Source organism: Protomyctophum bolini, assembly GCF_963924005.1.
Source record: "Protomyctophum bolini genome assembly, chromosome: 24".
Classification (NCBI taxonomy): domain Eukaryota; kingdom Metazoa; phylum Chordata; class Actinopteri; order Myctophiformes; family Myctophidae; genus Protomyctophum; species Protomyctophum bolini.
Genome location: NC_137885.1, coordinates 21,600,084 through 21,614,267, shown reverse-complemented (window position 1 = coordinate 21,614,267; position 14,184 = coordinate 21,600,084). Strand labels below are relative to the sequence as shown.

The following is a 14,184-nucleotide window of genomic DNA, read 5'->3' as shown; positions in this document are numbered from 1 at the left end:
GTTTCTATCAAAGCACCATTGTTTGTGATCAAACTAAATCAAAAGATTTAATTCCAAAATGAGATGTCCCTAAATCTACACCTAATCTACAATCTAGACCGTGAAATGATTCTTGTATACTTTATTTTGAAACAGAGTTCTAATAGTCATCAAGGTACGTTGTCTGGGGAAACTGATTTAGGTGGCTAGTTTTGTAATGAACCTCTTTAAAAATGCAGACAATGTTGTGAGTCATTTTAGAGGATGACTAGAATGTACTTAAAAGATGCGAATGAAAACCCTTGAGTGTGTGTGTGTAACCACAGAAATAGACTTATAAAGTGAGTTAGACCAAAGCAAGCTACACCCTCATCAAAGGTACCTTTTGTTTCTCCTTCAGATGAAAGCATACACGTCGGCTGGCTTGGCCTTGATAATGTCTGAAACAAAAGATGAAGTACTCTCACATTTCCAAACAAACCTGTACACCGTCGCTGTTGGGCAGAAACCGTGTAACTCCATTCTTTGTATATGCTTTTCTTGTAAATGAACGCCCTACTTTGTCGTACGAGAATGTCACGCAATAGTAGAAAAAAATTGCCAGTAGACAAGCTCACAACTCGTTGAACTTGTGATGCAACGTGTTGTGAGTTTTTCATATCGGTTACTACCTTTGCAATTTTAAAAAGTGCATTCTAAAGTGGAAGCTGTTAAGCGTTTCTGTAGCTTAGGTGTTTAACCCTTAGCAAGGCCTTGTTGCTGACAAATGACTACGCTGGATCCATTGGAACACAGGTTCATACGGTTCTGGACATACAAGGTTTCCACCCAACGGCTATGATACGTGGCCTGTACGCTTCTAACGTTTCAGTTGTTCTACAACGGTGCCACTTGCTTTGCATCTGGGAAACTAATGACTCATGACTATAGTGGGAGGTTGTACGTTCACGCACCACCACAAGATATGCAAAAAGGATGAATTGATTACCTCCCCCTAACCCAATGCTTATTCAATATCCAAACAGAGTTTGACCCGATGGCCTTTTTCAATACTTTTCTTTTTTTGTTTGCCTTTTAAGTCTAACCCACAAGAAAGCAGCACCACCTTCAATTTCTTATTTCGGGTCTTACTCAAAACATATCGTCACTGTCGGGTTGAAACATGTATGTCCAAAACCATTACTTTTTAATAGTATAAAATAGGTGATCTACTGATCTGCAAGCTTAATCGCGATGCATTGTGACCTTTGTAGATTGGCTACTTTCACTACTTTTGTGCTACACTTTTGTTTGTAAGACGGTATCAATTTACAAAACAAAAAGATAGAAGGTTTCTGCCTGACAGCAAGGATATTAAGCTTCACCCCCAGGGTTTAATGCTATCTACAGCTACTTTGTGCTAAAAAACCTGATTGGCATGCGAGGCAAGGAGCGCGTTCTGCATTTAGCAGTACTCCTGTGTGATTAAACTTTGGACAGCCTAGCAATATCATCCAGTCACCAATTTATTTTACCCCAGCAATTCCCAACCTGTGGGCCGTGAAGAGTATTGCAAGTGGGCCCCCAAATAATTGGTAAATTTTAATGATAATTTAAAGCTGAACTACCTATATATATGTAACCTGAATATTATATATATATATATATATATATATATAATAGAGCCTGCCGGGTGCAGTACTTAGTTTAGACAGTTTTTGGTTTAGACTAGTCATTGGTTAGACCCGTCATTAGTCCTACATCTGCAACCTATCTCAAACCCTCAGTCTAAACCTAACCTCCCACGGGGCAGCACACCTAAACCTAACCTTAACCCATGTCTAGTCTAACCAATGACTAGTCTAAACTAAGTATGCACCACAAGCCTGCCTGCTTGCTCTGGGGAGAAAAGACACAGGATCTAAATGTCTCAATAGATGACCAGGGAGATGAAATATAACCACCCCATTTGTATAAGTTATATTGTTGTAATAACATACTCAATAAGGATTCGACAAAATAAGATTTTACTCACCAAAAAAGTTACATAATTACAGGTTTCATTGAAAGTTGTATGTTTAGAAAGAAATGTGTTTTCATTGTGATACGGATGAACTTAAAGTACACAATGTTAAGTTCCATTGATCCTAGCCGGAACACAATCAATCGATTGACCCTTAAAATGCATGCGGACCACCTATCTGACCACTTAAGGGGTTGGATGGGTGGGCCGCAAAAACGTTGAGATTTCCAAGTGATCCAGAAAAGTTTGAGAATACTTTTTACAGAGTCAAGCCACACCACGTCTTCAGTTCACTCCCTGCTGAAAAGTAACTTTTTGGATTATATGCGCAGGAGTACTGGTGGTTCCAATCGGGGGTTCTATGGCATTGTGTAAATATAATATTGAGACCGTAATAAGATAACGACAATCGAGCCATATTTATAAAAAAGAAAGAGAGAAAATACAACGGTTTGTATTCACAAAGCCTCTCAAAGTAGAAACACTAAGGATGTCTAGAGATTAACCTCCAGGATGGATGAAGCTGTAAAGAGTTATTAGCCCTCCTACTTTGGGAAACGGTGTGAATATTAGCAAAAGTGTTTGCATATTTCTGAGTGGGGTGATAGAGGTTTTTTATAACGAATCGAATCATTCTGGTGATGATGGCTTTGATGATAACGATGATGACCATAATGATAAAGAGAAATAACAATGACGATATATAGCACAGAATTATTCCAGGCACTTTCACAACTCTTGAGACGCTGATTGACGTCTCATCTGTTTTCTCATTTAATTTTCTATTATGTATCTGCAATGTTCATTAAAAAGATACTGTTATTAATAAAAAACAAACTCAATTACGCACATGTTTCTCTGTGATGGGTGTGTGGTGGGTTTTTTTTGTGGGGGGTTGGTTTTTGCACAACTTTGTGAGTGCTTTGCCCATTCATATCAGTCTAGAAGCTAGTTCACACCAAGTCTGAAGTGGAGGGCAGACCCCGAGACCGTCTTCCAGTTGTGTTGCAGTGTGGTGTCCAAGGTCCAAGGTCAGCAGATCTACAAGGTGCTCCGCTCCATCCTGAAGGAGAACTTGTAGATATTGTAGATCTGCTATTGAAATATATATATATATATATATATATATACACACACACACACACATACACATTTTGAACTTGTGAAATGGGACATACTGCATGCATACTGCATGCACAATGCAAAATCTACTTTTGGTACTTTGAATACATTTTAATACCAATTCTTTAGTACTTTTACTCAAGTACATTTTGATTACCGGGCTTCTACCTGTAACGGAGTAATTCTGCATTGCAGCATTGATACTTTTACTAATGTAACAAATGTGATTTATTTTTCCATCACAGGTGGCAGCACAGATTGCAGCAGACTATGTTGGGATTTTCATTGTCTGACCTACGGCCATTACAACAATCAATATGTCTCTCCTCTGCCTGCATGGTGACTATAAGCAGCCTGGGATCGCTAATAGAATATGATAACCTAAGGTTTAATTAATCCCCAATGGTAATGTTTTGGTCACAAATAACAGAGCAGCAGCATAGAAAAATGGAGATGTAAATGAATATGCTTAGTCAGTGCCACAGCACCAAATACGTACCACCATGCACCTTCAATGCACTGCCAATTAGGCAGACTGTTGGCTCGCATGGTGTTCATTGAATGCTTCCGCATGCCGTCCCAAATGGACCCTTAATTATGGGTTGGTATAACTCTGAGACGCTGTGTACAAATGGAACCAAATGGAACCATACAGTTAGGGTCCATTTGTACACTATATAAAAAGGTTTAATTTAGGCATAAGCGGTGAGGTGGTAGGCCTGCCCTACATGGTTTAATGCAGTGTTTATCAAACAGCCGGGGCCCACTGTTGTGCCATGAGGATATTGTGTGTAAGTGGCCCCCCAAAAATTGGTAAAACATTAATGTATCGATATCGTAATATTAATATGAAACATTTATGTAAAAATATATGTCTTAAGTGCAATACATGCCGCTCCCAACGTAACCTTTTAATTTATTTTTTACGGAAACAAAGGTGAAATAACTGGCTTTTCAGGTGGCTTTCAAACCTAGAAAATGACAGAAAAATGCATACTGACAAACAATAGTGAAGCCTTGAACAAATAATGGCTAAGGATTCGTTGCGGGAATATGTGTACGTTATAAATATGATTCATAAACATATCACAATATAGTCATACATATTTATCAGATAAATAGTAATAATAATAGTTATAATAAATAATAATAATAAATAAAAACATATTTTTCTATGTCGGAAGGGCCTTTACTTGTCAGTCAGTACACCATGAATATTAATCTTCAAAAGTAGCACATTATGAATATTGACTAAACCAACGTGCCAAACTGCATTCCTAAATTGAAATACATACTTTTCAGTTTTAACTCGGTAGTACAGTGTGAATATAAATTATCTTTTAAAGTATAGTACGCTAGTGTGATTATTCATGTACAAAGTAAAGTATTGAATATTCATTTAAATGGTGGAATCTGTCATAGTGTGTGCTTTCATGACAGCTTGGTGAGATGAGTATACTGCAGGTAGATCCCGCTGCTTTAGCAAAAGCTCATTATATGCTTGTGCAGTATCGCTGTCAGGTGTAAACCTTGTATCGCAATTGTCTGCTACTTTTTTGTGGGACACGGTGGCATGACTAAGCATGGCATACAATTATGGTAGGGGGGGGAGCATAAAAAGTAGAAATATTGAGATACGAGGTTCCGACAGTGACGATAAGTAAAAGCCAAAAAGTGATTATCGCTGGTTGTCAAGATGTCAAGTTTAACATGGAACACAGTCAATTTTATATTCCTTTGTGATTACCTGCCAGTACTTGTTCTACAGTTCAATCCCTGATGTGGGATAACTTATCTTTTTTTCCCCCTCTTTGTGTGTGTGTGTGTGTGTGTGTGTGTGTGTGTGTGTGTGTCTGTGTGTCTGTGTGTGTGTGCGTGTGTGTGTGTGCGTGTGTGTGTTTGTGTGCACGCATGCGCGCATTTTGACCTAGCTTTGAAAACCTATATGGTTTGTAATGGTTTCCCTCCTTATTCTCCCTTAGACAGCTTTAATGAAGGATTCTTTGACCTGGGCTGCACGGTATTTCCTCTGGGCCAGAGTAAGCTTCTGTCTGTTCCATCTCTTCTTGACAGGGTTGACGACAGCAGTGACGTCGGGTTTGATGACAGGGTTCTGACGGATGGCGGTGTGGGCCTTTTTGTACATCTCCTCGACCGTATCAGCCGTGACCCCGTCCTTGATGAAGTCGTTGAACTGCTTCTTGTACGCCTCCTCGTCCTCCATCAGGTCGGCCATGTACTCTGAAACGTTGACACCGATGAGGTGCCTGCGGAAGGCCTCGGCCTTATCCTTTTCACTCGATTTACTGCTCGGGTCGTACCCGGGGAAGAGCTTGCCGCTGTGGGTGATGTACAGGCCTCCGTCCGTGGCTCCCTTCAGAGCTCCGAACACCTTATTGCCTGTGGTGGTATTGGCAAGCCCAGCGTCCGGGCCTGGCTTACCGACAACGCTCTCTACGTTGAACTCCTTGCCAATGACTCCAGCTGGCCCTCGTACACCTCATCTAGATGTAGCTTGGGCTTTTCCTGAGTCAACTTGGTCAGCACCCTACGGTGTAGGCCGCCGCGTAGCTCGTCAGCCCGACAGAGACGCCGTATTTGGGCAATTCGTGCGAGTAGGCAGCACACACGATCCTGTCGCCATTGATCGTGGCATAGGCGATCTGGCAGGTGATGTCTCTGTGAGAGAAGTGGACTATCGTCCTGTACTTGAACGTGTTGTACTTGTTCTTATCAGTCGCTTGCGGGCAAAGCCGTCCGTCTTTTCCTCTCGCCTTCTCCTCGGCTTTACCTGGTACCTCGCAAACTAGGCATTAGGCATTAGGCCTACTCTTTACCACTTTTTTGCGATCCATGTTTTGCTGAGTGTCTAATCTTCCAAACAGGAGCCAGGGAACAAAGTGCAGAGTTTTGACTCGGCTGTCAGAATTACATCAGGCATCCATGACGTATTTATGACATCATAATTTGTGCGAGGTTTCAAACTTCAGCCCAATTGACTTCGACTGTGCTGCTCTCCGTGTGTGCATATGATTGGACCACATATGGGCAAATATTGATGACATCAGGACATACAGTATGGACATAAAGGGGACATGGGCAGACAGATACAAAGATCTCCATAGATGGGCTTAAAGGACACAGGCAGACAGACAGAGAAAGATGTATGTATAAATGCGCAAATCAGTGGGACGGAATTGAACCGGGAACCTCCGGATTCCCAAGCAGCCACTCTACCTCCTGAGCCACTGCCAGGGGGGGGGGGGGGGGGGGGGGGGGGCTAAATTGACCATTACAAGTCTGTTAGCTGACAGAGTACATTTGTGCACTAGCTGTCATAGTTAAGGGGAGAGCTTGACATTTAAAAGTTAACACTTTTGTCTTAAGTATTTGTGTTTACACAAACCCTCAAAGCTGGATATAGGAGGGGCTAGCGCCCCTCAATGATCACACTGAGTGGCGCTCTCATCATACATCATCATACATCACATTCCGTGCTCAGCCAATCAAATTTCTGTGGTGTGTACACACACACACACACACACACACACACACACACACACACACACAGCCGAGCATTAGGAGGGGCTGGCGCCCCTCAATAAGAAAAGTCAGTTTGATTGCAGTGACGTCATAATGCTCCGTCCAATCGGCTGACACACACCTTCTTGAGCCAGATATAAATAAACATGTCGGCGCTGCAGGGCTCAGTTTAGAGTTCAGAAGCTTTGCAGACGAGCGGAAGAGGTTTTAGAGAAGCTGTAGCACTAAAACTTGATCACCATGGTGAACATGAAGATGATAGGCCTTGGTGCTGCTGCGGCAGGAGTAGCACTGTTGATTGGTTACTCGTACATGAAGTACCAACAGCGTGAGAGGCACATTGACGAGGAGCAGGACAGACTTTTTAAGGAACACAGGGAGAGGTTGAATAGAGAAGAGAGGGAGAGACTCATTAGGGAACGGAGGGTTAGGCTACTTAGTCAATGGAGGGAGAGAAAAGAGAGGCAAGACCAATCCTAAAACATCGCAGCGTTTATGAACGTAACCACTCCGAGGCTAGAGTTATTGGGAGGAGGATTGCAGGCAAGAATGTGTTAGACACGCCTCAATATTCTAGCACAGTAGGGTTCTTTGAGGGGTTTCCAAATGGACCAGGTCTGTTACATACAGGTCTGCAACCAAATGGACGCTTATTTGGTTCCATTTATACACTCTCAGAGTTACGGGGGTCCTTGAAATCAAAACGTTTGAGAGCCGAGGGTGCCTGGACCCCATTTTTAGGACTACTGTTCTTTCACGTGTAGAGCTCAGTGTATCACCGGGAATGGTGGGAAAGTGGCCAGTTTCACCAAATGTCTCTTTGGGCATGTGCTTTCACTGAAGTGTTCCAACCTGTCACAGAATGAAGGGCAGTACTTCAGAGGCAGAGAGGAAGAATGGATTTCTGTTTTTGTATTGCTGAAGTCACAAGAGGGTGATTATGAAAAGATCATTTCATCAAACGTGTGGTTTTATTTGTTTTCAGTATAAGGGAGCTTGTACGGAGTTGTTGACCGGTGTAATTCATTGATGTTATTTTCTGGAAGTTTGGTGGTGGTGCTATTGTTTGGGGTTCCAACGAGACGAGTTGCAAGGCTGCCAAAGAGACGCGTTATAGAGACTAGACTGAAAGGTCTGTGAATTTGAATTTGTTTCACTTGAGATTTTATTTCCAAGGGATTTCAAGGAGAATGTTTTTGTTAGAACTATAGGTGCCATTCGTGTCAGGAACGATGCATGTCGGGAGAATACATGCCCATGCTGTTGTGCAAATACTCTTTTATCTAATGTAGTGGTCTAACGTTTTGGAGGATGTGCAGAGGATGTTAGAGAAATTACCTAAAAGTAGCGGATCTACAAGCGTAGCTCCTATTTGGAATACAACTGGAGCAGCTGAAGAAAGTTCACAAACCGGTGCTGAACACAACACAACACTGGCACCTGCTGGACACAATGGGACATTTATTACACCTAGTGCAGGTGGTTCCCAGGCATACAGACAGTACAGGAGAGGTGTCTGTCCTGTACTGTACCGCTAGTCAACATATTGCAGGTTCTGACGAGGTGGGACTAAGAAATATATATATCAGGAAGGAATTAAGACACTGAGAGTGAGAGAAACAGATGCTTATATATTAAATCTGGTAAATGTTGCGACGTCATCAAACACGTATGGTCAGTCAGTTGACTATGACACTGACACTAACAGAGTTATGCTATGCAATGGCCACACCTGCTTTTTTTGTATCGTGTTGTGGTTAAAAATCTGAACGTCTTGCCCACGATTTTCCTTATTCCTGGTTTTCCCCTCACTGTATATGTTTCTTTTCCCTTTTTACCTCCTTTACGATGAATTCCAGTTCTGTTCTTTGGCTATATAGAAGTGTCTATTTGTACGTCTCTAAATGTTTTGATGAATTGAACAAGGTGGACCCTCTTGTAAACAAGTGTAATGCTTTATTGGGTCGTCCACGGTCCACTCACAGTTAACAGTCTTTGTATAGAGTTGTGCTTGAAATGTACTGTAATTCTGCAAACTGTTAATACATATTTCAATCAATCAATCAAGGTGTGTGGCCTTTCTACAACATCCTGGTGTAATGAGTTCTAATTTAGAATGAGAATATAATTCACATCTGTTCATTACATCCACCACTGAAGATAAAATCATAACTGTACAGGGAAGCCCGTGGACATAAAACTGTTGTCCTGTGCAGGCTAGTTAGGCTGAATAAAAAGTAGGCTACCATTATAATGCCCACCTTTCTAATAACTTTTAAACCCAGTATTGTGCCCTGCACGTAGTAACGGATGGGTTATTAATTATTAGTATGTGTTGTTGTGCACGCACACGCACACACACACACACACACACACACACACACACACACACACACACTCACACTCAGTTGTGAACCCATGGATCAAATAATTTATAAGACGAAAAACAAAACAAATAGTGTTGTCTCCTGACTTTCTTTTCTTCTTTCTAATGATTTGATCGGCCCAAAACATTGTGTTCATTATCATGATTTGTCACGATCCGAGTTGGCTTTGTCCGCGGCGTAACCGTCTTTACATAAATTATATTAGAAGTGCCGATGGGAGAATGCATTGTGTTTTCATTTCCTGGGCCACTCGTTTTTCTATAAAGGACTTTTCTTTATTTTTAATTTATCATCAAATGATCTTGCCGTGGGACGTCGTCAAGACACATTTACAATTTACAATTTACAATTCAAGTAAACTAAAGACCTGGAGGCGTGATCAATGCCATTTGGCTATTCTGAGTGGCCAAAGAGCATTGATCACGCCTCCAGGTCTTTAGTTTACTCAAGTTAGGGAATAAGACCTGGTACTTAAGACACGGAAAATACAGCCCCATAAGTCCAGCATTTCCCCCACTTTGGGTGCATACTATCCAAGGAAGTCATAATGGAGCTAATTACGTTTGTCCTTCCATTTTTTTTGCTGCATTGTTTGGATTTACTCTTGGAAAGTGAAGCTGCATGAGTTTTACATTGTTCAAGTTCGGACTGATGTCGGAAGTAAATCTAAATAAAGGTGACATCTAAAGGCCATTGGTTTAGGTGGGGACTGGGTTGTAAGGGAGAGTTGTTATTTTGACACCATTTCTATGGTATTTTTTTTCATTGTATTGTTTTACAGATATCCATTGAGGTTTGAGATGACATTTTTAATAAATAATAAAATTGGAGAAAAAAAAGCTTGTAAATTTTGGCCCCCACTGCTTCATGGGAAATATGACCTGTTAAACTCATGGAAATTGCATTGAAATCACCCTTTTCTTTTCTGCTGGGGGGAAAAAGAAACTGTTTTAAATTTGAGGTGTACAAGTTGCTTTGTTACAATAAAACTTACTGTGTATAAATGTGTGGGACTCTTTTAAAGAGGACATTTTATTAATGGCAATGTAGGCACTGGACATGCCTTAATATACAAACAAAATCAGCTCATAAAAGATTTTGGTGTGACGAGCAGGCTTGATGCAAAGTCTTCTCTTCATAATCGATGGGTGATTCGAGCCACAAATGTCTGGTCCGATTCCTCAAACTTCTTTCTTGTGATGGTCTCTGGCCAGTCGCTGGGTTGAAACGTCCAACCTAAAAGTGGTTAGTTATTATAGTTCCCATGCGTTTTCATAATCCTATGTAAAATAAATATTGCAATGCGCTTGTAGTTGTAGTAGGCAACTATACTACCCACCTAGATGTGTTTTACACCGCGGGCAAGTGGCCACCGTCCAGGAGTATCCGTGGTACCAAGAGAAGCGCTCGTCTGCCGGCCAGTGTTGGGAGACGTTCGCCTTCCTGAGTGTTATGACTTCGAAGCGGTGCCCACACATGTGTGCGTGTGTGTATATATATACATTTTAACAAATACTGTACACGCATATATATATATAGGTGTGTGTGTGTGTACAGTATTTGTTAAAATTTCTTATGAAGTACTGTCAACTCATAAACACCTGGAAGAAATCACGGCACTCCATGTTAAGTGATTACTATTCTAATTATTTAGCATACAGTATGTCAGCAGCTTACTCCACATAACTGATTGAAAACAACCCCTCCAGGATCTCAGGAAGGAGAGGACAGAATCTCACGCCTTAATGCAGGGGACGCAGGAGAGGATTGAAACCATGAGAGCGAAGGTACTTTTGTTTCATGGCTGTCTCACTGTATTTCAAGCAATACTACCACATATCTTGCGAATCCAGCCTGTGTACATTTTGTGTACTAGTCAGCACCATTTTAGACATATATTGTAATGATTTATGACCATATATCAATCAAAATGTACTGTAATTCTGAAAACTGTTAATAATTATTTCAATCAAAGGTTGCTGGGGTCTGGGGACCCCCTGCAGTAGGCTACCTAGTACCTACCTGTTTGTTGCTGGGGGTCCCAGAGATAGAAATGCCACTAAATGGGGGTCCGTATTCTAATGCATGTCAAACTAACCATAACCTCACAAAAACAAGTAGTCCGTGTTGTAGGAAATTTACCAACGGGGTTTGAACAGGCAAAGTTACGAGGTTAGGACAGGATGGCAGTTCAAGGTATCAGTGTAACATTGTAATTCATAACATTTTCAGAACAGTTGTATAAATAATTCATACAAGCGAGTCAGGTGACAAGTTACCTCCTCCTCCTCTTATCGGCATTTAGAGCCTGGATAGCTACAGGCACGAAGGAGAACTTATACCCTGTTGCTTTTGGCCCCTGGAACCTTTAGGCGAATGCCAGAGGGAAGCAGCTTGAGCTCAGAGCTGAGGGGATGAAAGTTGTCCGTACAAATGGACGTGGCTTTCTTAAGCACCTGATTTTTAAATACTTGGTCTAGATAGACTACTGAAATGAACTCCGGCAATCTTTGAGGCCGTTCTCACAATCCTACCAAGGTGGTTTTTGTCCTTTATGTTTAGGTTTCCATACCAACAAATGATGGAGAATGAGATAACTGACTCAATAAAGGCACCGTAGAACAGTTTCATTAGGGATTTCTCAACCTGAAAATTTAGCGATCTGCCTCAAGCAAAAGAGGCGTTGTTGGACTTTCTTGCACAACATTTCACAGTTTCACATCGAATTTCAGCTTGCTGTCAAATGTAGTATACCCAGGTATCTGTAAGTGCAGGTCTGCAGGTGGACTTGCTCACCATGGGCAACGCTGTTCTGGGGAACTGGGAGGGCTCTCCTGAAGTCTACACACATTTCCTTGGTTTTCGAGACATTCAGTTACCTGGATGTAAAACATAAAAACAATGTTGAGTTATAATTGTACACCACTGTGTTTGTAACTTACTTATTTCTCTGCCCTTGATTTTCTATACTGCTTATATTCACATTGTTAGTAGTTATGATTGAATTGATGAATTTGGATCAATTATTTCCATCTTGACCAAGTGGGGACCCAGCTAGGGGTCCTTGAGGGAGTTCCAGGGGGTCCCCAGCTAAATGATGGTTAGTAACCAAATGGGTCTGTAGGCCTATACCTCAGAGAGTGTACAAATGGAACCAAATTGACCCGTTGGTTCCATTTGTCAGTTAAATACATTGGGGGACCCAGAGATAGATGGTGGTCCCTGGCATTCAAATGGGGGTCCCTGGCATTATGTTTTCAAATGGGGGTCCGCGGGATACTTAGTGGGGGTTCTTGACATGAAGAAGTTTGGGAACTACCACTGGTCTAGATATAGCAGTATAGTATATAGTCATCATCATTGCCATCTAGTGGCTGTTATAGCACATATCACTACATCCCTTTTGCTTTGAATGTAAAATCACAACAGAATACTTTTAAACATTTCTGCTGAACTCTGAAATTACACAACTCTTCTCTTCATCTTCCCTATCTACTGCTGTTGAACATATAAGAGTTTATTGCGAACGTGCGTGTGTGTGCGTGCGCGCATCTTTGCAGTCGGGGTTCTGAGCTGAAGTGGGATCCATGATAACGCACGTGCATGTATCTAAGACATCAGCTCGTGCACGGAAAAACGACTCTTGTACAGTAGGTGGCGGTATGCACCCTTATGTTGGTGCGATCTGCCATTAGTCTCAGAGAAGAAGAAGAAGAAGAAGCTCGTGCACGCCACCTTTTGGTCACAGTGACGTCACACCATCACGACCACCACACCCACGCCCAACAAGCAGCACGCTAGCCTGGCTCCAGCCCCTGAATCGCTAGCCACATTGGAGTGAAACTAAATGAAAATTCAGGCTGAGTGTCAGGCTAGCAGCACGTTGCTCTAGACTAGAGACAGTGTTTGTTACAACAATAAAGAAGAAGCTGTGGAAACAGAAGTAGGCCTTTATGTCCATCAGCTGCATCAAACTGCAGGTGAGTCACCGTGAGTGTTTGTTTGCAGGTGTTAGCCTACTGTTAGCTTAGCTCAGTGCTTTTCAACCCCTTTCACATCAGGGTCCATTATTTAAATTAATTTGTTGACACTGCGGAAGCTAAATTATTTGTGGGTCATTGGCCTGTCTCATCTGTGTTGTTGGTAATCCTGTTGATTAGAAAGGGCCAAAGCACTGTAGAGGAGGGGGTGTTCATGTTCATATTTGTATGGCGTTTTGTCTTTTTGAGTGGTATGTGTGTCTGTGTCTGAGCACAGAAATAGTGTTATAGCATTTGTTCACCAAGTGTCACTGTTGCACAGCCTAACACACAGACACGGGCCAGGGAGGAGTACAGTACAGTACAGTACAGTACAGTACAGTACAGTCATGTTGGAAGTCAGAAAAGAAGAGCTTAGTATATACATAAACTGAAATTGAAGAATATATATTCAAAGATTTGAGGCACATTTTCATGATTTAAAAAAAATTAGCAGACCTACTGTACAAGTTCATAGCACGGCACTCGGTGCCGCGCTATGAGCTTGTAGATCTGCTATTTTTCAATAGCTAAAGTATAACATAATGCTTAAAACACCAAAAGGGGTTCCTGCACAAAATGTAACTGGCCGTGATGCTGCCTCCTGCATTATGCAAATTAAAAACGGGTGGTACGCAGGGCTGTTCAGTGACTTCAATGAGCGCTTCCAACACTTTAGAAAAAATAATCACCTGCACAGAATTTCTTGACAGAAAGTAGCTCATAATAAATAACATGTCTACAGTGTTTTAATCAAGTACATTTTGAAATCTGGATATATTTCCACATGGAAGCATTGATACTTTTTCTTGAAGTATTTGAAGTATTTCACAATTTCTATAGTCGTTGCAACTGTATTAATCGATTGCCTGAGTCCCGTGGTGGGAATTCTGCTCTGGTTTTGATGAATATTAACCCATTTTGTGGCGGGAACCCCTTTTGGTGTTTTAAGCATATTGTTATACTTTAGCCATTGAAAAATAGCAGATCTACAAGCTCATAGCTCACAAGCTCAAGCTACGAGCTTGTAGGTCTGCTATTTTTGAAAATATTCTTATAAAATATTCATAACTGTCGGGATTTAGAAGGCATTCGTAGAATCGTCCTCTGGTCTAATTCTCAGGGCTTCTGG

At 41.6% G+C, this 14,184-nt stretch overlaps 1 pseudogene across 1 annotated transcript; it reads right to left on the bottom strand.

The window, feature by feature from the left end:
- Window positions 1-5,081: 5,081 nt before the first annotated feature.
- Window positions 5,082-6,794, bottom strand: LOC308311820 (large ribosomal subunit protein uL18-like; annotated as a pseudogene). The gene is made up of 2 exons: window positions 6,768-6,794; window positions 5,082-5,909 (listed from the first exon to the last, which is right to left on the bottom strand). The product of its transcript is annotated as a large ribosomal subunit protein uL18-like (transcript).
- Window positions 6,795-14,184: the final 7,390 nt, after the last annotated feature.